General features: G+C 37.6%; 1 long non-coding RNA gene and 1 pseudogene across 4 annotated transcripts; one reads left to right on the top strand and one right to left on the bottom strand.

The window, feature by feature from the left end:
- Positions 1-3,655: 3,655 nt before the first annotated feature.
- LOC148695551 (putative LRR receptor-like serine/threonine-protein kinase At3g47570 pseudogene) lies at positions 3,656-4,664 on the top strand (annotated as a pseudogene).
- Positions 4,665-13,656: 8,992 nt separating this feature from the next.
- On the bottom strand, positions 13,657-21,812 carry LOC148695550 (uncharacterized). Of its 4 annotated transcripts, none has more exons than XR_015964244.1 (7): positions 21,410-21,812; positions 20,455-20,539; positions 19,430-19,537; positions 14,906-14,971; positions 14,500-14,650; positions 14,282-14,393; positions 13,657-14,088 (listed from the first exon to the last, which is right to left on the bottom strand). It is a non-coding gene; the product is annotated as an uncharacterized LOC148695550 (long non-coding RNA). The 4 variants fall into 4 exon arrangements; XR_015964243.1 differs by having other exon boundaries at positions 14,500-14,591; positions 14,899-14,971; positions 21,410-21,805; XR_015964242.1 differs by having other exon boundaries at positions 14,282-14,381; positions 14,500-14,591; positions 14,899-14,971; positions 21,410-21,735.
- Positions 21,813-25,952: the final 4,140 nt, after the last annotated feature.

Raw genomic sequence — 25,952 nt, 5'->3', positions numbered from 1 at the left:
TGGTACTAAGAGAAAGGGGTTGTATTATGTCGACGATGTGGCTCCTAGGCTCCTAGCAGAGTAAATCAGGTACGTAGTGGGAATGGTGACAAGATTAAGAAGATTTAGTTAAGGCATCAGCGACTTGGGCATGCCTTGTTTGGCTATTTACGGAAGTTGGTTATGTTATTATTTACTAGTATTTCAGACTCTGATAGCAGTCTACGTGTCATTCTTTCCCTATACGAGTTACTGGAAGAAACAAAAAGAATTAAATTTCAGGTGGTTCAGTTGGATCTTTTTCAACCACCATGGGGTGACCCAGTGGTTGGGGATGAATTTTAGACCCGTATTCCACACGACATGTCTTGGGTTCGATTCCTAGCGCTGGTGAATCGCACGATGGTGGCTAGGGGGAGGCTGAAATGCCTATGTGAGTCTTCCCTACCCCCGGAAGAATGGACTGTCGTGGCAAAGTCACTGGCTGGTCCCCTTTTATTAAAAAAAAACAGTTGGATCTTTTTCTAATGACTCATAGTGGTTAGACGCGGCTAGAGAACAGGAAGTGGCTTTGATCACTTCATTAGTACCGATCCTAAGACCAAATGCTATCTCAAAAAAGTACGTAGAAAGTTTTGAATGCTAACCTCGGGACCCTTAGCTTCATCTTACCCCTTTAGACAACGGCTTTCGTGCGTAATACGGCTTGCTATAATCTTGCGACTCTCTTTAGTTTTTTTTTTTTTTAATATAAATATTAAAGTCCTTTCAAATAAATTTGGAACCATGTACAATTACACCTTTTGGTCCCCCAAAGCCGCCTCTGCCGCATTGGTTGTTTGATCTCAGCCTTGCCCATACCTAAATTCCCATTACCTATTCTTTTGTGTATATCCTCAATCCATTCACAAGACGCAAGCCCGCACCCAATCTGGAACTAGAGGAGTGAGGACGAACATTATTTGTTGGCATAAACAAATGACACAATAATGCATCAAAATTAGGAATTGTCATTGTACAATACCAAAGCTAACTATTGTTTTATTGGCATACTATCGATATGAACAGGAACGAGCAATTTTTTATGTATTCGAACACGATCATAAGGTGTTATTATTTCACTCAACTCATGAATTTGTTTTTTTTGGTTTTTTTTTTTTTTATCAATATACATAAGAAGTAAGATATATCAACCTTGTCATCCACCTTTATTATAACACGTGGAATAATACGCCACCTAACTTGTATTTTTAGTACCCATAAAAATTTCTCAACAAGGTCAACACATTCATCAAGTTAGTCGTTGTGTGATACAGTTTATAATCAAAGAGAAATTTCATACAAAACTAATATCTCTCTTTTTTCATTTGTTTTAAGTTAAAGAATGAATACAATAATTTCAAAAAAGTGAACATTCCTAATATTAGGTTCACAAAATTAGATTTATATTGAATTTATTCATAAAATTAAGAGAAAATGATATATTTTTTTGTCAGGACATCCCTCATCGAGTACGATAGCGATTGGGGTGGCTGATCCACTACGCACAGAGCACTCTGATTATGATTATAAATTGGATGCTGCTAAAGCTGCTAGACAAACAATCAATACAGCTCAACCTTTTTACAACTCAATTTCTACTTTCGCACAAAACAAATATCATCATCATGGGGATGGGGTTTTACAACTCCATTTCTGCAGTGTTTTTGTCATCCTTTTTTTTGCATGCTTTCATTCTTCGCTCTTGCCTTCCTTGTTTCGCCCTTCCGGGAAATGAGACAGATAGACTCGCTTTGCTTGAAATCAAGGCTAGCATAACTCATGACCCTTTTAAAGTCCTGACTTCATGGAATGAAACCATTCACTTTTGCTCTTGGCATGGCGTTACATGTGGTCGTCGTCATAAGAGGGTCACAGGCTTGAGCCTGCCGTCCTTGAAACTTGCAGGATCTATATCGCCGCATGTTGGGAACTTGAGTTTTTTGAGAGTCATTGATCTCCAAGAAAACAGCTTACGCCATGAAATTCCTCCAGAATTCAGCCGCCTGCACAGACTGCAAGACCTACAGTTAAACAACAATTCACTGAGTGGAGAAATTACTACCAACTTGTCGTGTTGCTGTCAGCTCCTCAGGCTCGCTGTTGGTTTCAACGTCCTGATGGGAAAAATTCCAAATGAGCTTGGCCTCTTGTCAAAGTTAAGAGTTTTTTCCATCCACTCTAATCACTTTACAGGGGGAGTCCCTACTTCTTTTAGCAATTTATCATATCTTGAAAAGTTCTCCGCATCTTTTAATAATTTGAGTGGCACTGTCCCGGATATTTTTGGCCGAATGACCAATCTTAGCTTTCTTGCTTTTGATGTAAATAGCTTTTCGGGTATGCTTCCTCCCTCAATCTTTAATCTCTCTTCTCTCACAGTCTTTGCTATGCTATCCAACGAAATCCAAGGGAGTCCACCCTCAAACTTCGGTATGGTCTTTCCGAGTCTCCATACATTTTCCATTTCCCATAACCAATTCAGTGGATCTATTCCTGCTTCCTTATCTAATGCGTCAAATCTAATTGAATTTTCGATGGGAGGTAACCAACTGCATGGAAAGGTCCCTCCTTTAATGAATTTGCATAAGCTTAAGCGGTTAATCCTTGCTGAAAACCATTTCGGAAGTGGGGGAATTGATGACTTGACCTTTCTCTGCGATTTGAGCAATGCCACCCATTTAGAAATTCTCCAAATGTTTACCAACAATTTTGGGGGCACCTTACCTCAATGCATAGGAAACCTGTCTTCTTCTCTTCAAAAATTCAATATTGCTCAAAATAAAATATTAGGAAGTATCCCGAATGAGATTGCAAATCTGGCTAACTTAGAGCTTTTGTTGATGTCTTGGAACCAATTATCAGGTCACGTTCCCCCTGGTGTAGGAAAGCTGCACAAGTTATATCAATTATCTTTTGGTGGGAACTCTCTCTCTGGCAATCTTCCATCCTCTTTCAGAAATTTAAGTCAATTAAATGTGTTAAGCTTAGCAGGCAACAAACTTCAAGGCAATATCCCGCCAAGTTTAGCAGAGTGTCAGAATTTGAGGATCTTACATCTTGGTGCCAACAATTTCAGCGGTATCATATCGCAAGAAATCTTTGGTCTGCTGAACTTGTATGATTTGAGTTTAGGACAAAATCAGTTTATAGGCTCCCTGCCAGAGAACATAGGAATTTTAATAAATCTAGAGTATTTAGATAACTTTGAGTTCACTAAGAGGTCTTTCAGAATTGTATCTTTCTCACAACAACTTGTCAGGCACCATTCCAGAATTCTTAGAAGGTTTTGTATTTTTGGAATCTCTGAATCTATCTTATAACAATTTTGAGGGCATGTTGCCGATCAAAGGAGTGTTCAAGAATGCAACGGCGACATCAGTTGAAGGAAATAGCAAGCTTTATGGGGGCATACCTGAGTTTCATTTGCCAAAGTGCAAACTCCAGCATGCAAAAAAGAAAGGATTGAGCTTAACCATGAAATTGGTTCTCTCCCTCGTTTGTGGGATTCTTGGAGTCATTTTTGCACTAACCTTTTTGTACCTTTATTGCTCACGGAGGGACAAAAAGGGTCAAGCTGCAACTGATTCGGACAAATTTCCCCAAGTGTCTTACCAAAGTCTTCTAAAGGCAACAAATGGATTCTCCTCAACCAACTTGGTCGGTATGGGCAGTTTTGGGTCCGTTTAAAGGACTACTTGAGCAAGGTGAAACTCCAGTTGCCATCAAGGTACTCAACCTCGTTCGTCGCGGAGCTTACAAAAGTTTTATTGCTGAGTGCGAGGCTTTCAAAAATATTAGACACCGTAATCTTGTCAAGGTACTCTCAGCATGTTCTGGTTTTGATTATCGCGGTCATGACTTCAAGGCCTTAATTTATGAGTTCATGGTTAACGGGAGCTTGGAGGAATGGCTGTATCCAATTCATACAATTGGTGAGACAAATGAGAGGCCAAGCATCTTAACAATTTCTCAGAGGTTGAACATTGTTATTGATGTTGCTATGGCATTGGATTATCTCCATCATCATTGTGAGACACCAATAGTTCATTGCGACCTCAAACCCAGCAATATTCTTCTCAATGAGGACATGGTTACACATGTAGGTGACTTCGGGTTGGTGAGGTTCCTACCAAAAGCTGCTGAAAATTCTTCGGGAAATCAATCAAGTTCTTTAGGGATAAAGGGAACTATTGGTTATGCTCCTCCAGGTAAATACACTTGGTAGTTTATTTTTTCCTAGCTAGTCTTTTAAAATTGGGAAGCATTTATTTAAAATTTTTCAAACATGAAATGAGCTTTTAGCACTTCACTAGAAAATTAGAATCTAATGTTCTGAATTGTGGAATGCAGAATATGGCATGGGACATGAAGTGTGGACACAAGGTGATGTGTACAGCTTTAATGAAAAAGAAGGGGGACATAATCCTTACTCTTCTATAAATGAAACAATAAAGATACAAAAATATGCATTCATCAACATTTATCCGAGCATTCATCATCTACACGAATGCAGAAAAGAATTTGAGGCTGAGTTCAGTAATACTTACAGTGGGGATTGCCGAGAAGATCCCTGTGTTGTTTGGAAATCCCCTTCGCTCGCTCACTCTCATATTTCATTAAAATACCGTTTCATATATAATTAAGTTTGGGCGTAGTCCTGGAGGAAAGAGATCCTTTACGGATCCCTTCCTCCTAATCCACCAAATCAGGTAATATGTGTCATTGAAATTTGATCCAACGGTTACAGGCCGGGGCCCACTTTAAAAGTTATAATAACTTCAACCGTTTGATCAAATTTCAGTAGTATAGATACCCTAATTTAGTGGATTAGAAAGAAGGGATCCGCATAGGATCCCATTCCAGTCCAGGCAACACAGAGGTGGACATTCATCAAATCCATGTCACAGATCTAGTATTTTTGCTCAATATATGTCACATGGAGGCATGCAAGCACACAGAAAATTACATGAGCATTGACGAAATTTTGGGTCCATGAATGCATGATAGAAACATTTCACAAATCCGTATGACTTTCAGAGATATTAAACCATGCTTAATTTTAACGCAATGGAGGGATTTGATTTACCTTTCATTTTGTAGATCCGAGTTCTTGCAGCCATCTTTGCTGTGTGTACAGCAGCTCTATGTGTGAGCCATTGCTCCTTGCAGTTCCAATTCTCCTTGCAGTTCAATAAACATACATGCATGAGTCAAAGATCGCCGTGGCTGGGTTCCGTTTTTGAGAGATGGAGATGGATTCACGTTTTGACGTTCTGGATTGAAGATAGAAGCTAGGGTTTCAGTTTCATGAGAAATGAAGAGAGAGAGGAAATGAAGGGGATAGCTTACACGGCTCTGGGCTTGTGGGTAGTTAGAGAGAGAGGTTCCCAAACGGCGCTAGTTAGGACAGATGAGGAAATGGGCCTCTGGTTCATGCTCCCTGTCACGGGTTCAACTCTCCAGAGTAATGAAATTTTGCTTCTTTTCCCAATATTTTCCAGCGCCTTTGTTTCACCAGGTCACTACTTCAAATCCCCGGTGTGTCAGTTTCCTTGTCTTTTCTTTTATTTCTGTTTCTGTTTCCTTTGTTATTTTATACTTTCTTTTATTTTCTATTTCTATTTTGCTAGTTTATTTTCTTTGTCTTTGTTAGCTATTTTTCAGTTTTTTCAGGTTTTAATATTGTTGTTTTCTTTCTTTATTTTTTCTGCACCTTAAGAACAATGTGTGATTTAAGTTTGGGGTGGGAAAGTAAAATTTTTAGATTTTTAATTTTAAAGTATGCTAAAATTTTTCATTCTTTTTAAGTTAATATTCATAGATTATTTTAAACATTAGAATAAATGGACATGGTGGAGATAAATCCCACAGTAGAGTCTTTTTCTATTTATTGTTGTTTAGGCACTAATTCATGAGTTATCCTTTCACAATTAGCACATTCACACCAACATGATTTGTGGGGTTAAGATTGAAGCACTTGCTTTTCGTCTGAGTTAATTTTTTTTTATTTTTGTTCTTTTTTAGAGTAAAGTTTAGTTATTGTTATAAATAAAGTAATAATTGTTCCATCCGAGACTTTGCTTAGTAACCGGGCCAGTCCTGCCTGATCAGCAATGATTCTCGCGTCAAACAGTAGAGTCTTGGCATAAGGCAAGGTGGTTAGTTGGTTTTGTAGCATTTTCAGCTCGAGTTAGTGAGTCCTTAGGGGTGTTCTACACCTAGTGCCTTAAATCCCTTGTGGTTTGGGAATCAATGACCTAAAACACATTACATTGGTTGGATCGAAAGCTTAAGTGAACTAGCATTGCACAACCACTACTATAACTATAAAAAAAAATTGAAAAATAGAAAAGAAGAAAAAAAAATGTTATGTTTGAAGTTAGTAAGTATTAAATAAAAAGGACGAGTGGTAAGGGTTTCAATCGAGTCTCTTTAACCATGTTGGTTCACTTTACACCAAAGGAAGTTCATGAGTTCTTTTCTAATTAATTCTAAATGGCTTAGACTCTGTGGTGGTATTGGTTCGAATTTTTGAAAAGATGTTCTAATTTTAACATTTTCTATAGATTGCAACTTGAAGGTGAAAATTGTGTTAGTTAAGTTTTGTTAAAGTTTGTTTTTTGTTTGTTAGTTTTTAGTTTTTGTTTTTGAGTTTTGTTTTGCTTGAGGACAAGCAAAAATCTAAGTTTGGGGGTATTTGATGAGTCCATATTATACCATATATTTTACTCTATTCTTAGTCATAGTTTATTGGTTATTTTGGTAGAATTTTGATACTTTGTTATTTATTTTCAATGTAGGGCATGCAACTTCCTCTTAAGCAAAAAGTGATCAAACGAATGAATTTTAGAATGATTCTAATTGAAGGATGTTCGTGAGTCTTTCAAGATGGTTGTATCAAAATTCCAAATTTTTCTACCAAGCCGTTTGATCGTAGCGAAGAAAACAAGGCCCAGCGTGCAGCTTTTCCAGATTGATGTTTTTGAACGTTTTGGGTATTTTGGAGGTCAAGATGGAATATTTTGAGGAAGAATCATTCTGGGGATTTGATGGGGACGATTTAAGCTTTCAAAAGAGACCTTTTGGGAGCAAATCAGAGTTAATTTGGTCGGTTAAAAGTCTGGTTTTGTGAGAAGTCCGAATTTCAGTTTAAATAGGAAACCTTTTATTTGCTAATTTATTATTTTTATTATGTTTCATAGTTTTATTCTAAGACATTTTCTAGGTAGGGTTTTATTTTGTAGTAGTATAAATGAGGGAGCTTTAATGAAAATGGCTTGGACTAAGACTATTTTAATAAAAAACCAATCTATAGTTTTATTTAATCAAAAGTATCTCAAAATTAACCATAAGGACATGCCTCCAAATTCTACGCGGACTGAATTACACAGTCCAAAATGTTCAAAATTAGGTTCCAAAATTACCCCAAACACAAAGAATATGCAGCCCGTTACAAACTTCAATATAATTGCAACCCTACCACCCACGTTGGCACGATCTCACCGACTGAGATTATATAACTTTTGGCGGTGAATCAATGATACGGATTTCAATTAATTTTGAACAATCATTGTTGCCCCACCATTTCCCTATCTTTTGCAAAAATTGGTTTAGTATAACACACACACACACACACACACACACTACTGCCGTTTGCTGCCTGGTGCAGGCATATTGTACATAAGTTGTTTAAGCCAAAAAACAGAGGAAGTGATTTTTTTTGTTTTAAGAACCAGTTAGTAACTTCATCACGACAATCTAGCATTTTGGGATAAGAAAAACTAACAAAGACATTTCAGTCTCTCCTGCCCATGACCGTCTCTGACATTTTAGAGGTCTTGTACGAATTTAATAAAAAGACCCTCCTTATTAAAAAAAAAAAAAATTGAACAATATATTCATAAAGCTCAACAATCAATAATAGAGAATAATTGAAATCCGTATCAAGGTAAAAAGTCGTAAATTATGCATATCGTGTATGGCCTGATATATCAATTATGATTTTGACCACCGTAATTTGCAATTCGGAACTGGGGAGGCATCTATATATAAGTTATAAGTAAAGTTACGGTCATCTTTATAGCATCATCCTCGAACTCGTACAGTTAATTTTGAATTTATTACATATTGTTGTTTCTTTTGGACCTTGCCTCATAAGATTCAAAGATATACAGGGACTAAGCTGAGATTTTATATCAAATTTTTTTTTTTTTTTTTTTTTTTTTTTTTTTTTTTTTTGCGATTATTTCATAAATAGTGAGTAATTTTCTAGTAGTTCTAGAAATATAATATGTTATTTTAGTTTAATTTCAAAAATAGTGTGAGTTACTTTGGTATATTTCTAGAAATAGTATGTACTAGAAAATATGCCCGTGCACAGTGGCGTAGCCAGGATTTTCAAATAACGGGGTTATAATATCAACCAAAAAGCTTCAGTGGGTCATTTCGTCGAGCATCTAATAGGCACCTGCGAATTCTTGCCAACACATGCCAAAATTTTATATCAACATATGTCGACGACTACTATTACTTGTACAGGCTTGTCGAGGGTGGATGTAAGATACTGTGGAGTAATGTTGAAGACTTTCAATGCTTTTCAACTAAATGATTTCATACAAGAAGAGAGAAAAAGAAGACAAATATGATAGAAGAAAATAGAAGAAGTGGGACGAGGAGGTCGTAATTTAGTTTGCCTTAGTTGTTTGTTGGGGTCAAATACAATATACAAGCAAATATACATAGAGTTTTTAAAGTTATTGGGGTCAATGACAACCAATGACCCCGTGCTGGCACCGCCACTGCCCGCGTGTTGCTGCGGGACTTTAATGCACCAGCCTTGACTACTTGAATAAGACACATTTAAGCTGAAAAAAAAAAATCAACATAATCATGAACGAATAAAAAGAATAGATCTAGGAAATTATAAAAAGCATTGTAATCGTGGATCCAGGAAATTATAAAAATCCACCCAGCCAAGAGACAATATAATAGTTGTGGGAAGGTGAGTATGCAACTAAGAATCTAAGATATACTTGATTTGCAATTCCATTATAATTTCACACAAAAAAAGATCAAATTTTGATTGAAACATCAAACAAAACAATCTCATCTATTACAAATTGGACCAACTAAATAAAGAATCTATCAATATGATTTTCAACCTAACTATAAAAAAGAGCTTTATAACAGCGCAATCAACATTATTTGAACTCAACTAAAAAGAAACTAATTGCATGTTATAAATTCCATGGGTAATCTGATTTTGCAGATTAAAAAGAGTCCAAGAATATTGAAAATTACTAAACCCCATCACAACAAACCCATACCCATGTTGTGCGGAAGCGTCAACCAAGTGTGAGTGAAAAATAAACCACAATAACTGACAAAAGATAAATGGAACAATACCAACAAGAACACCAAGATTTATACTGGTTCGGCAATGCCTACATCCAGTTTGGAGACGACGGAGTATTCCACTATAATCAATGAGAACATACAATAGTGTTTATCACTCAATTTCCCAAAGACCCGAATAACCCCAAGCTCTCACACTTACAATAGGAAGAGAAAACCAAAAATACAAAGCAAGACAATTTGAGAAAATTCTTCTCTATGCCGAATGGCTTCTTGCTATTTTTCTTTCTTCCTTGTTTCCTTGGTGTTATGTTTGAGTTATGCCTACATCTCCTTTTATAGGCCAAAGGCCTCTCATCAAGTCAAAAGAATTAGGCATAAGTGCATCCATTCTTTGACCACAAATTAGGCATAAGAGCATCCATTTTATTTCCCACATGTAGCATGCTAACCATCAATTTTGACCACAAAAGTAGCCAACATCATTTGTTGGTTTTAGACTACTTTCTACTTTGTTTGAGCCAACAATCAACAATCTCCACCTTGGCGCAAACCCTCTAAGTAGAACTTCCAATAGTCGTCTCCCACTCCCCCATGAGGCAATCAACAAATTTTACAAATGCTAATCAAGTCTAAGCAGTGCTTAAACTTGAGCAACTTAAGCCCGATCGTAAATCGATCAAATCGCTTGTACCATTGTCTTGGAGACTGCTTCAAGCCATACAATGATTTTTCCAATTTGCAAACCCAATTTTCCTTTCCAGCAACCTTAAAACCTTCTGGCTGAGACATATAAATCTCTTCCTCCAAATCACCATGTAAGAACGCAGTCTTGACATCAAGTTGGGCCAACTCAAGATCAAACTGCACAACCAAAGCCAACAGAATACGAATAGAAGAATGTTTTACTACAGGAGAAAATACCTCATTGTAGTCAATGCCTTCTTTCTGAGCATAGCCTTTAGCTACCAATCTGGCTTTGAATCTTACATTGTCTTTTCCCAAAGATTCCATCTTTTTGGCATACACCCATTTGCAACCAATTTCTTTCTTCCCCTTTGGTAACTGAACCAGCTTCCAAGTCTTATTTTTATGAAGAGATTTCATCTCCTCATCCATAGATTTCTTCCACACCTCATACTCTGAGCTCATGACAGCTTCTTTGTAGGTGGATGGAATATCATCTTCAATAACACAATATCAGTAAATCGAGCAGGCTTTCGAATTTCCCTTCTCGATCTTCTGGTTGCAATATAGTCTTGTTGCTGTGGAGGCTCTTGGGTAGGTGCCTCCTCTTCATCATCCTCGTCCTCATCATCATGATTAACTGTAGGACTATCAGACCTTACTGGAACAACTGAAGTCTTCAGTAACTCCACCTGCTTTGAGCTACTCATGGTCTCGGTCGTTTCAGTTTCACCTTCATGCTTGTTCTGATTAACCATAGCAGCCTCATCAAAGGTCACATCTCTGCTTACAACAAATTTCTTCTCATCTGGACACCAGAGTCGGTATCCCTTCACGCCAGTGCTAAAGCCCATAAATAGAGCTTTCTTTGCTCTTGGATCCAACTTGCTTTCTCTGACATGATAGTAAGCAGGACAACCAAATATGTGTAAGAACTTGTAATCAGTACAAGGTTTACCAGACCATACCTCCATGGGCGTTTTGCCCTCATTCGCAACAGCTGGCAATCGATTAATGAGATGGCTTGCATAAGTAATTGCCTCAGCCCAAAACGCCTTGCCTAATCCAGCATTAGACAACATACACCGAACTTTCTCAAGCAAAGTACGGTTCATGCGCTCCGCCACCCCATTCTGTTGCGGTGTCTCCCTAACCGTGAAGTGCCTCACAATACCCTCATCTTGACAAACTTTCAAGAAAGGATCAGACTTATATTCACCCCCATTGTCTGATCTGAGAGTCTTGATCTTTCGACCGCTTTGCGTTTCAATCATCTTTTTCCACTTCAGGAATATCTTCAAGACTTCATCTTTACGCTTCATGGTGTACACCCATATTCTTCTAGAGAAGTCATCAACAAAGGAGACAAAATAATGGCTACCTCCCCAAGATGCATTCTTGGAAGGTCCCCAAACATCAGTGTGAACATAATCAAGAATGCCTTTAGTGTGGTGAATAGCAGTGCCAAATTTTACTCTAGTTTGCTTACCCAACACACAATGCTCACAGAATTCCAATTTGCATGCCTTTGCACCTTTCAATAAGCCTTGCTTCACCAATCCTTGCAACGCTTTTTCACCAGCATGCCCAAGACGCATATGCCATAACCTCGTGGTGTCTGTGCTATCTGCGTCAGCAGCTTCGGTGACAGCTGCTTCACCAATAACTGTACTCCCCTTCAAGAAATACAAGTTATTTCGTCTTGTACCTTTCATCACCACCAGTGCCCCGTAAACAGCTTTAAGAACTCCACCCTTCATGGTGATCTTGAGACCCTTGGATTCCAATGCACCTAGTGAGATAAGATTTTTCTTCATATCCGGTACATACCGAACATCACTTAATTCTCTGACTGTTCCATCATGCATCTTCAAACAGATTTTGCCTATCCCTTGGGTTTTGCAGGGATTATCATTACCCATCAAAACAGCTCCACCATCCAGCTCCTCGAAGCTAGAAAACCATTCTCGAATGGGACATATATGATAGGTGCAACCTGAATCCAAAATCCACTCCTTGGAGTGACCATCAGCAGATGAACTAGTCAAAGCAAACTCGAAATCATCATCTCCAGATTTTGCAATATTTGCTTCAGAACCCGCTTTCTCCTTCTCTTTGTTCTTCAATTTGGGGCAGTCTTTCTTCCAATGACCATTTTGGCGACAAAAGGCACATTCATCTTTAGCAGGAAACTTCCCTCGTGACTTTGAACGAGATTTTCCCCGCTTCCCAGATTTTCTTTCCTCTATTCGACCCCTTGCAAAAAATGCCTCGGTTTGTGAATTGTGAGTCTTTAGTACCTTCTTTCGACACTCATGATTCACCAATGCCGCAGACACCTCATCAAGTTTCACCTCGGATTTTCCATACAACAAAGTAGTTGTCAAATGATCATAATCATCAGGCAATGAATTTAACAAACATAGTGCCTTATCCTCGTCAGGAATTTTCACATCAAGGTTTGCTAAATCAGCAAGTATTTTATTATAATCATTGAGGTGTTCATGCATAGAAATACCTGGACTATACTGAAAACGGAAGAGTCGCTTCTTCAAGAAGAGCCGATTTTCTGCGCTCTTGGTCATATACTTCTCCTCCAATTTTGTCCATAACTCCTTAGCAGAAGTTTCCTTCATATACGGGTATTTCAACTCCTTATCAAGGAATGATCGAATAGCAGCACAAGCATGAAGATTAATTCGTGTCCACTGCTTGTCATCAATATCTTCTGGTTTATCTTCCAGAACCATATCCAACTCTTGTTGATACAACACATCCATAACTTCACATTGCCACATACCAAAATTATTAGAGCCATTGAATTTATCAACCTCTAACCTTGTAGTAGCAATTTGATGTCTATTGGATGTAGATGCCGACGAAGACGATGCCGACTCCTTCCCCTTCACAGTTTCATCTTTATCTCCAGCCATCTACTTGGCACTATTTACGAGACTGTAGCGCCAACAAATTTTTCACTCCCACGAACGCCTAGTCGAAACACTAGGCTTTGATACCACTTGTTGTGCGGAAGCGTCAACCAAGTGTGAGTGAAAAATAAACCACAATAACTGACAAAAGATAAATGGAACAATACCAACAAGAACACCAAGATTTATACTGGTTCGACAATGCCTACATCCAGTTTGGAGACGACGGAGTATTCCACTATAATCAATGAGAACATACAATAGTGTTTATCACTCAATTTCCCAAAGACCCGAATAACCCCAAGCTCTCACACTTACAATAGGAAGAGAAAACCAAAAATACAAAGCAAGACAATTTGAGAAAATTCTTCTCTATGCCGAATGGCTTCTTGCTATTTTTCTTTCTTCCTTGTTTCCTTGGTGTTATGTTTGAGTTATGCCTACACCTCCTTTTATAGGCCAAAGGCCTCTCATCAAGTCAAAAGAATTAGGCATAAGTGCATCCATTCTTTGACCACAAATTAGGCATAAGAGCATCCATTTTATTTCCCACATGTAGCATGCTAACCATCAATTTTGACCACAAAAGTAGCCAACATCATTTGTTGGTTTTAGACTACTTTCTACTTTGTTTGAGCCAACAATCAACAACCCATACCTCCCCTCCGTTCCCTTCAACCCCCCTGCAGAAAATCCTCCCATCTCTCTCACCCTTGTCCCATTTGTCTGTCTCTGCAAATCGCAGAAAACAAACCCTAAACCAAATCCCTGAAATCCCTCGCCTAAATCCTCCCACATCTCTCTTGGACACCCCCTATCTCTGACTCTGCAAACCCTAAATCAAATCTCCTAATCCTATCTTGGACCCCCATCTCTGCCAATTGCATAAACAAAAACCCAAACCTAATCATTCAAATCCCACCAAAACCTAATCATTGAAACCCCACCCAAACCTAATCCCTGAAACCCCTTGCCTCAAACACCCAACACCTCTCTCTCTCAAATAGCCCTAAACAAAGTGCCTCGTAGCATTGAATCGACCTGCACCACCCTCGGGCGAGATCGAGAGCGGCATAATAAGATATTTGTCAGAGAGCTGCGAAACAGAAAAGTAAAAATGATAGGTAAAGCAAACAACACAGTGGAAAGAGAGAACCCAGCGAAGTTCGGTTCTACCTTTCATATTTCCATTTTAATGTACCAACAAGGAAATGATAGTATATTTTATAGAGAAATAATAATATTGCTTTCAATGAATTAATATGATTGCAAATGTAATAGCTACATACAGTGAGGTAGGAGAAATGATGGAAGACGCACTGAAATTTGAGGTGCATAGGTTGAGAATAGTCCATAGCATTGATCCATATATGGATATATTGCATAGACCTACAATTCAATCTCCGAACAAAGTATCATTTATCAGCAATTGTGACATTCATTATTCCTAAAAAAGTTATTGATTCACAAATAAACAAATGAAAGTAATCGGAAAAGAAATGGTTACCACATGTTGTCTAAATCTGAACTCAAAATGACCATGATATTTTCCCGGCGATGATTACAGAGAGACCGCTGCCTGAGACTTCTGTCTGTCCCCTGAAAACAATGTCTTGAACTTATTTATTGGATAAATGTGTGTGTACCCAAGAACTACACTGAAACAGTCACAAAGATTCAAACTTCCACAGTAAAAATGATCTGCAACTAATAAAAAAAAATAATTGATTGGAAATCACATATAAACCCAAATGAAATCTGAACCCCCCCCAAGCAAAACCAAAAAACACCCTAAATAGACAATTAAACAAAACCAAATGGGGGTTCAGATAAATTTTTTGTTATTGTTTCTCTCTTTCATGCAAGCTTACATCAGTAAAGGAAGCCAAAGATTTTAACCTTTTACCTTTTACCTTGGGTCTGAGATCCTCAAGTCTTGCATTCTCCAAACGGTTGTAGAAAGCAAAAAGCATTGTTTCCTGGAAAAGCACCAATATTCAGACATTCGCACAACTAATGGTGCACTAATTGAGCTCCCAACCTCTAAGGATGCTAGCTTCATCATATAGCACTACCGTTAAGCGCATTTCTTTCCGAAATTAAATTACGAACAAATTTGACATTCACATGCCACAACAATTACATTGTTCCATGAAGTAATCTTACTATCACAGCCAAATTGACAAAAAACATGTAACAATCCTTTTGAAAACAAAATTCAACCCATTAATCATATACTCATTTAGCACTCTATATACAAATTACAGAGTTTCAATAATTTTCCGAAAACAACAAACCCAACAAACATGAAGAAATAAATAAAAAAACTAAGTTCCCAATAGTATAATCCATCAGAAACATACAAACTAGCACATGTTTAAGGACCACGAGAAAGAAGCAGGGTAGTTAAGCATATCAATATTTGCATAAGATGAACCAACATTTGAAAAGTATAAGCAGATGGACGAACACAGAGAGAAAACACCTAAATTTACAGCAAGATGAAAGCTTAATGGGAATTACACATCTCCATTGGACCAAAGGATCATAGACCCAACGCCGAACACCTCATCGTGGCCAAACCAAACTAAACTTTCATTCAATTAAGTCTCAAACACTTTAATTAAGTTAAAAAAGAACAGTCCAATTCTACCCAAACTATATACACAAACCGAGAAAAGCAGAACAAACAGTGGTGCAAAGGTGTATAATGACACTAAATCTTCAAATGAAATTAAAAAAAAAATTACCCAAACCAATATAAAAGCCAAAGTCATCCCTAGCAACTGTAAAATAACAATTAAAAAACGAAACCCATATAAGTTCACAACAAATTAAAACGTCTAGATCAACATTAACATTAAATTAGCTACAAACCTAGATAAACCAATACTAAATTAGACTAAACTAATAACAAATAAGCTTCAAATCAAATTCCAAATCAAAAATTTGGATAAAACCAACAACAAAACCACACCTTGTTCCTGTTCTGTCTCCCCCCTCTTGCTTTTCTCTTCTGCCTACTCCCCATATTAAGCCTTTTTTGCCTCATTTTTTTCTCTTTTGGCTGCTCACTTAACCCCCTTTTTTTTTTCTCTTCACTTTCCTCAATTTCCAGTCTCCCCCTTTCTTCCACATCTATCTTTTTTTCCTCATTTTTTTCATCACTACTCTTGACACTAATTCTCCACTCTTTTCTATCTCTTAATTATTTCACTCAATCAAAAACATGGGATCACATTTTCTCAAGCAACCCAAAAGCACTGACCAACCCAAAATCAGAAAAACATCCAAACTAAAACTTACAATCACCATTGTCAAGCAGCAAACGATAAATTAGAAATATAAAACAAAGAAAAAAAAAAAAAAAAAAAAAAACAGAAATACGCTAAAACATGCCATCGGCGAACAACATACCTTGAAAAGAGTAGACGCACGCAGCTATTCGAGACCGATCCCACTGAAACACAATTTGTGCGCTTCGACAAAAAGGGGAGAAATCCAAATCTCAACCAATTGGCCCCTCGTCTGAATATCGAGAGCACAAACAAAATCCCAAAATAAACCAAAAGCAAGGTTTCCTTGGTGGGTATTTTGCGAGAGGGAAAACGGAAGATTTGAGGGTGGGAGAAACGAAGAGAAAGATGGGTTCGTGGTGAGTGAAGGGGTGAAAGGAAATCCCTGGAAATCAGCCTACCCCGTACTTCTCCCTTACTGTTTCTCCCTAAACCCATATCAGTAGAGAAGGAGAGAGAGGAAGAATGAGAGATGAGTACAAACTTGAACTCCAGAGCTTCGTTCACCAGAATCACTTCCCATTCCTAAAATTAGGCAAATTCCCAACAATAATAATAAAAAAACCTCTTAGATTTCACTTTCACTTAATCATAGGCATCCACTCATCCGTAACAAATGGAGAAATAAGCAAAAATCACCTAGAGACAACACAGAGTCCACTGTTGCTGCCTCGGCAGCATCTTGAACAGGAAGAATACCAATTAACCCTTTCTCTCCCCCTGCTATAACTCATGCTCCACCAATCAAAGAAGGTGATCCACCGTGAAAAACATGGTTAACCACCATGTACGACATGAACCAAAGAAACCCACTACTGAAGCTATATATAAGAGCAAGTCCACCGTTGTGGACTGCTCGGAGGACAGTGGACCAAACAGGGCTCCATAGCCTGGCTGCAAGCTTCCAGCGTTGGGAGCCCGAGGGATTGGGCAGGCCCGAGCAACAGGCCCGTGAGGAATCGCCAGCCTGCGAGCCCGAGGTGGACTTGATGCAGGGCTGACGTCAGGCTGGCGTCAGTCCCTTTTTAAAATTTTTTCTGTCAAACGCGTGCGCCTCACCCGCGTGTGGGGACGCGTTAGCAGACAAGTTTTAGACCACAGGGGCCCGCGGTGCGTTCGATCTGAACGACTCTTTAACTTGGACCGTTCGATTTCAACGATAATAAAAATTAAAAAAGCGTATTTAATAGCAACCGTTCGATCTGAGATCAACGGTCGATATTAAATAGGCTTTATAAATAAATAAATAAAAGAAAAAATAGTTTTAAAATTAAGAAAAGTTACCATTGTGACACGTGGCATAATCTGGAGTGTTGGAATTCAAATTTTTTTTATATCCAACGGCAGAGATTAATTAGTTGAACAAAAATTAATAAAAAATTGTAAAAAATCCGAAAAAAAATCTGAAATTTTTTTAAAAAAAATTGTTTTTACTTTTCTATAAATACCTTCTCTTATCATCTACCTTACACCACAATTTCATATTTTCTCAACTACTTTCAATCACATTCCTTTTTTTCTCTCAAAGTTTCAATCCATTTTTTTTTCAACAAAATGACTACTGATGAAGGTACGAATTGGTCGCTTCTTGAAGATGTTGCGTTGTGTACTAGCTGGGTTGAAGTTACTCATAGTTCGCTTACGGGTAATGAGATGCAGTTGCGAGAAATGTGGAGTCTTATTCATACCAATTATCTTGAGAAAATTGGTGGGAAAAGAACCAAAGAATCGATGTCCAGTTATTGGAAATTACTTAGCCAATCGTTTAGTACGTGGAGAGACGCCTTGGCACAAGCTAGTACTAATATTCGAAGTGGGGAAAATTACTCGAATCAGGTAACAATATATTATTTATTTGTTTGTACTATACCCAAGAGTTCCATAACTCGTCGTTGCCTGCTTCTATCAATGTTTCCGGAACGGCTAGGCCTGCAGATCTGACCCACAACTTGGATGACTCGACGGGAATGTGAGGCTCTGCCCATTCTTGCTTCGTCATCTCTCCTTCTACGCTCCTCATCCTCTTCCCTCTCATTTTTTGCCACCTGGAGATTGAACATTCATTCTGATTGGTTAAACAATTCTTCATTTTCTTGATCGAGTTTCCACATCATCCTTGAGGAAGAAGAAGACACTGTAAGAAAGAAGCATAAACTATGAATAATGATAGAGATTTTTGTGAAGAAGGAAGTAGAAACTATGAATAATAATAGAGATCTTTAGAAAATTGGTGTGAGATTTGTGAGGATGGATCGTGGATTATATGGAGGATTCAGAAAGGATTAGGTTGTAGATAATGTCACATGGCATGCCGTCATTCGTTAAAAATCTGATGGAAATCTACCCTCAAAGATTGTAAACAGATTATGACACGTGGTGCGACGTGATTGGTTAATAATCGTATCAGAAATCCATCACCAATAATTGTATTTTCGGATAATGACATGTGGCATGTCGTCATTCGTTAAAAATCTGATGGAAATCTATCCTCAAAAATTGTAAACAGATTATGACACGTGGCGCGACATGATTGGTTAATAATCTTATCAGAAATCCATCACCAATAATTGTATTTTCAGATAATGACACGTAGCGCAATGAGAACGATTAAAAATTTTATCCGAAATTACAAATAAAATTATTTTGTATTATTTTATAAATAAAAAAAATACTAATATTTTATTGCCTATTGCCAGGGCTATTGAAGTGCAACGGTGGAGATGCAAAAGACGATTACTGTTCATTAGGGCAGTTATTGTTCACCAGGTGAATACCATAGTGTATTGCCTGGGGGGAGGTTTCACATGCTGGAGTTGCTCTAATCATTGAAAGAAAACCTTTTACGTCCAGCACAAAGCAAACTACAGTCGAAATTTCAACAAACCAAAATAATATGCAGATAAATAAATAAATAAAGGAAAAAAATGGTCGAAATTTCTTTGATGTCCAGCATTGGAACCATCCGAGATTGTGTAGCAATAATGCAGCAAACACCGTCAGAGAATGGGGATAAACATAATAGTTATACGCACATACCTACCAGAATACTATAACGAAAACAACTAAACATGTAAATTCAAAGGTCACTCAGAACATGCTAAAAGTAAAAACTAAATTGCATAGCGATATATCTGGATTTACCTTTAAAGTGGCCTATGATATGTCGTTAATAAAAGGCCCGAATTCTTTGTCCACTCCGCTAAATTGGTAGGAGCTTTTGCTTTACCAATCAGAACCTTAAAACAAAACCTGTAAAAGTATGATAGCGATGAAGACCTGGTAAGTTTATTACATATTGTTTCAAATACAAATTGAGACTCGTGGGAAAAAAAGAAAAAGAATGAAATATCATATCATATTCCGACAACACTCTGAGAAGGTATGAAATCATCTCATCTAATTTTATGACAAATGGGTGAAACTCGTTAAAGAAACTCAACAATGGGTAGAACGTTTAAGTCTTATCTGATGAAAGAAGTGATGACGTTGTAGTTATTTCATCAGGAGGCGTTAAAACCATGAATCAAGAGGATTACAGACAAGGGATTTCAAATATTTTAATTATAAGAAGACTTGTTTGCAATACAGAGAAAAAGCTTTTTATTGTTGATAAAAATGCACACAACACCATTGGAAGTTTAAGGTGTACACAAGAATTGATTCCCCTGAAACTATCATTAATTCAAAAGAACCAAAATTTTGTTATGTCAATGCAGAATAAATGGGAAGTAGCACTCATTACCAACAAACTTGTGTAACAGTTTATTGCAGAGAGAGAGATAGCTGATGGTAAATTAAAAAAAAAAACAATTGGTTTTAGAGAAGCGACTTCTCAATTTCATATTCTTATCAGTTAATTTCATTAATCTCTTATAGTGAATTTACATAAAAAAAATAGATGACAAATAGATACATATAAATAGTTAAAATATCACTTCGCAGAATATAAACCCTATGAGAAGAAAATAAAAAGTAGAAAAGTCTCCCTTGAGTATGATCAACAAAACCACAACAAAGGTGGCTAATTATGGAAATATCATGCCGCATGATTCGAATTAATTTATCATAACCATGGTCTGTAACAGAGTGGAAATATCACGCCACATGATTCGAATTAATTTATCACTAATCTAAATTCTAAAAATGGTAAAAGTGAGAAAATATACCTATCAACCTGCTTGCTGTGCTTTGTGTAATCCAAGTTCCACTGTGTGACTCTGCACAGCTGCATAACCTCCGGTGGCGAACGCTCTGAAAAGGTTTAAATTGGCAGCAGATTGCCAATTAGAATTGAAAGGCAAAAACATCATTCCACATATTTCCACTGTGCTACAAATTGGCTACTAAATAGCAAAAAAAATTCAAACTTGAGCTCCCAAGTTGTTTTTTTTGAAAATTTCAGGCATATAGTGAAGAATCAAGATCGGTCCCTCGTAACTCAATTGAACCAAAACACCTTAGTAACACAGAAGACAACTTCTTTTTACGATATTGCGTTTGATATTTCTTTTGCTATTTACGTACACCCAGCGATTGGGAAAATGATTGGTATATAGATGTTAAATAGTGGAAAATGAAAAGTGTTGGTAAACATTGAGTGGTATGGAACTTCGAGCAATAAAAAACTAAGGATTTGATGCGAATGTCTGTGAAATGAATAATTTGAGGTTATGTTATACATAATGTATTGTTTTACTCGTAAAAATTATTCCATAATTGCTTGGGGTTGCTTTGATATTCAGAGTGTTAAGGCATAGTTGGAATTTGAGTCAAAAGCTGATACATTTTTCTCTGGAGCTTGTGTAGTAGAAGTGGTGTCATCAGTTAGATGTAAAACAGAGAACAATTAAAGGCATTAGTGAACACTGAATAATGTGAAGATCAAAGTTAAAGATATTAGATAGATGTGAAATAGACTTGCATTCATAAATAAGCAATAATACCAACATGACACTACAATTTTAAAAACACACATCTTGTCAAAATCAAACTTTCATGTGAGAGACAATTTTAAATTGGGTAACATTTAGTGAGAATGTAAGGAAATCAGAGGACATAACTCATCTCTCTCTGCATAAACATTTAAATAACCAAATGCCAGTTATTGGAAAGCTGAATTACCGGGCCAAATTCTTCTTTTTATTCAAACAGCCATCTCCACTTGCTCTAAATAAAAAGGAGGGATTGTATGAACCACAACAATTGCCATCTCCACTTGCCCTGCATACAAAAGAGTAATAGTATACAGAGACGCTTTCATTTTTGCCTACGTATAAAGAGTAATAGTGTACAGAAATGCTCTTATTTTTTGGAATTCACCAAATGGAAAATACATGTATGTACATTATAAAACTTGATGACTCGAATGCATGAAAAGTACCAATCTCTGTTGATTTTTTTTTTTTTTTTTTTTTTTTTTTGGCTTTTTCGCTACTTGCCCCCCTTTTTCCGTCTTTATAGATTAAGGAAAGCAACACATCAAGGAGTTTTAGAGGTCTTCCTATTCATTTGGACAGTACTATTCTCCGTCTTTATCAAGCAAACACTATAAACCTGTAATTAACAAAGAGATGTGCTATCCACACACACTAAATTACTTCTTACGCACCTCTTGTTAATTTCTGTCCGTTGATTTTCTTCAATTCATTCGATCCGATGGCCGAAAATTAGAAGGGTGTGTGAGAAGTAATATGGGGTGTGTGGATATCACACCCCTTAACAAAACAAATAGTGTTAATTCAAAAATTAAAACATGCAAAAATTAAAAAAAAAAAAAAACAACCCAAACATGCAGGAACAAAAATTAAATAAAATCAAACACCACATCAATCCAAAACCCAAAAATTTTTTCGTTTCTTTTCCTCCAATCAGACCCTGCAAATCCAAATGGATACGGCCCCAGAAGAGCTCCAATTTCTCAACATCCCAGTCATACTCAGAGAATCCACCACCATCCCCAAACAGTCTTCTACCTCATAACCCTATTACACACTTTTCAGCCCATGATAACAAAAAAATCATCAATCAGATGAAAATTTACACAAACCCTAGAAATCCTACGAAAAAATAACTAAAACCCAATTATATTAAATAAAAATTTTGAAGCAGATCTTACATGAAATAGAAGGCACCTGAGGTGCTGAGGAATAGTTTAAGACCAACATCAACGCCAACCTGACCGGAATTGTTGGAAAAGAGGAGATTTCGAAATTGTTATGTTGGTTTTAGGGTTAGATTAAGACTTACGAGTGAGAGAACTTGTAGAATTTGATTTATTGGTTTGAGGGCTTGAGGTTGTTTTCTTATTTAATGCAAAGAAAACTTGAATCAAATGCCAAACAAAAACCCCAAAATCTTACCTGATGACAAATCAGAGGGAGAGCTTTGGGGAATAAGGATCGGAGAGGATTTGGAGGTGGAATCTGCTGACGCTGGGGTGAGTGAAGATGATGTTGCAGTCCAGGTGTCGGTCGACGATGAAGACACCACTCAAATTCAGCCCATCTCAACAGAATGCAACAGTTGAGGATTTCTGCAATTTGTTGGTTTCAAGGTTAGATTAATTGTGAGAGAAACTGTAGAAATGAATATGTTGGTTTGAGGGTTCGAGTTTTTTTGTGATGATTGTAAGCAACAGAAGAGATGAAGTGGTGAGCAACAGAAGCGGTGAGAGTGCAACCAGGAAGAGAGTAAACAGCAGGCAAAAAAGGAAGGCAACACTGAATTCTTCTTGACTACCTATTTAGTGAGTTCTTGGACCTATTTAGAGAGTTACTGGAATGAAATGAAGCCAACTCTGCAACAGAGAAACAAACGAAAAAGTCAAAATCCAGAAATCCAAGTTTAACTCAATCAAATATAATAACCAATCAAAGTTGCAAACTGCAGATTCTCACAATGTAAATTTGTTTCTCAAGGACAGTTGGTCTCTCTCTCTCTCTCTCAATACAACATTTCAAACCAGACAATAATTAATAAAATAGAAAATTGAAGTACCTGGCAAGTTTTTCTTTTTATACACACCGTCATCTCCACTTGCTCTAAGGAGGAATTGTGTGAACCACCCTTCATTCAAAACATCACAACATCTGCACTTATATAAAGGAAAAAAAGAAATGGACCAAAATAAAATTATCCTATAATCCGATTATACAGAAGGCCAAACTCTTGAGTTGGGGCTGGTGGCCGTCGACCACATCATCGTCTCGATTTGAGAGAAAAGGGTTTGTTTGGCTCTTTTGTCTTATTATTTACATTAACCATTTCCAAATTAACAAGGAAACACCTGTTAAACCTAAGTATATGCTGAAAAGGATCTCTGCAAACTGGAAGGATTGTCTTATTAAACAACAAACAAGAAACCGGCTATAAATAAGCCTTACAAAACAAATGGAACGGAAAAACTGCAGCCCACGTTAAACATAATCCTAAACGTGGTAAATGACTAAGTCTCAAAGAAAACAACTACAACTGATTCCTAAAAACTAGGGTTTATTGAACCATGCAGTTAACCTGCTTACAAAAGATAACCCTATGTTTACGTAATGGATAAAACCACTGCGTCCACAAACCTTAATATTCTATCATCCTCCCTTAAACTGATTGCAGTGCAATTAGTTTACACCTGGTTCCAAACGCATCCCCATAAGCCCACACATCTTCAGAAAGGCATCAGTCTTTAAAGGCTTAGTGAATATATCTGCTATTTGCTCCTGAGTGATGCAATGGACCAGCTGCACAGTTTCATCTTTAGTCAATTCACGAAGAAAGTGGAAGCGCACATCTATGTGTTTGCTTCGACCGTGCATGACAGGATTCCTAGAGAGCTTTATTGCTGAGCTATTGTCACAATAGATTATTGTAGGACCTCGCTGGACTTGACGTAGTTCTTGCATTATCCTTCTTAACCAGATTGCTTGACACGCACATGAAGTTGCTGCTATAAACTCAGCTTTAGTTGTTGATAATGTAACTATAGGTTGCTTCTTCGAAGCCCAACACACAGCTCCTGCACTCAACATAAACAGATACCCCGATGTGCTCTTTCTGTCATCTAAGTCGCCTGCATAATCACTATCTGAAAAACCTCTGAGCTCAGCATGTCTTCCCTTTCTGTATTGAATCCCGAGACCAATCGTGCCTTTCAAATACCTCAGAACCCTTTTTGCTGCTGCCAAATGCATTTCTGTTGGACACTCCATAAATCTGCTAATTAAACTTACCACAAACATAGTGTCAGGCCAAGTAGCTGTAAGATACATGAGACTCCCCACGATTTGTTTGTAGACAGTGCTGTTGACCTTTTCACCCGTGTCATCCTTTGTCAACTTGGTACCTGGAACAATAGGATTCTGTACTGAGTTGCAATTCTCCATATTGAACCTTTCCAACACTTCCTGTGCATACTTCTTTTGACATATAAATATTCCTTCTTCCTGCTGCAAAACTTCGATTCCAAGAAAGTATCTCATCTTACCAAGATCAGTCATTTCAAACTCATTCATCATTGACTGCTTAAACTCAGTGAACATGTATTCATCATTGCCAGTATAAATGAGATCGTCAACATATAGACAAACAACAAGAATTTTACCTCCATCGCCAGTTTTGATAAACAAGGTGTGCTCATATGGACATTTCACAAACCCTTCCTTCAAGAAATAAACTTCTATACGACTATACCAAGCACGAGGGGCTTGTTTAAGTCCATATAAAGCTTTTCTTAGTTTGTAAACTTTATGCTCCTTATCCTTTAGTACATACCCAGGTGGTTGTTCTACAAATACTTCTTCATTAACCTCCCCATGTAGAAAAGCACTTTTCACGTCCAATTGATGAATTGTCCAGTCCTTTTGCGCAGCAAGTGCAATCACAATCCGAATAGTTTCCAACCTGGCCACATGAGCAAATACTTCAGCATAGTCGATCCCATATTCCTGAGCATACCCCTTAGCCATCAGCCGAGCTTTGTACTTGTCTACCTCTCCATTCTCATTAAGCTTCGTTTTGTAAACCCATTTGACTCCAATCTTCTTTCCACCTTTAGGTAAATCCGTTAATTCTCAGGTGTTATTCCTTTCAATGGCTGCAATTTCGACATCCATAGCTTTCCTCCATTTAGAACTTGTCACAGCTTCATTGTAGTGAAGCGGATCACGGTCAGCTAAAAGCGCCAGATGCACCATGTCCTCTTCTTCAGATAATCCTTCTCCTGTTACGTAATCTCTCATCCATATTGGCGGAGCCCTAGTTCTGCCTTCCTCTGGACTGGATGCATTTACTTCCGAGACTTGATCCGAGTCACTGTTGCTGCCTGTGTTATTGTCATTCTCACCAGAGTCATTGCCATCTTCTCCCTGACTATCAACATCATTATCTTCAGTTGGTTCATCTTCATCTTCATCCCACTCCAAAACTGCTAAGACAGCTTCATGATAATGTTCCTCCCAATCCCAGCTACTGTTCTCATCAAAACGAACATCACGACTAATTATGATTTTCTGCGAGACTGGATCAAAAAGACGATAAGCCTTCGACCCTTCGCTGACTCCAAGCAGCACGCACTTCAGACTTTTGTCATCCAGCTTAGTCCTCTTATTATCTGGAACATGTACATAAGAAATACATCCAAAGACTCTGAAGTAACTTACTGATGGTATCGTCC

This window comes from Pyrus communis, chromosome 7 (assembly GCF_041283825.1).
Source record: "Pyrus communis isolate YQ-2024b chromosome 7, ASM4128382v1, whole genome shotgun sequence".
NCBI lineage: Eukaryota > Viridiplantae > Streptophyta > Magnoliopsida > Rosales > Rosaceae > Pyrus > Pyrus communis.
This window is presented reverse-complemented; position numbering and strand designations above follow the sequence as displayed.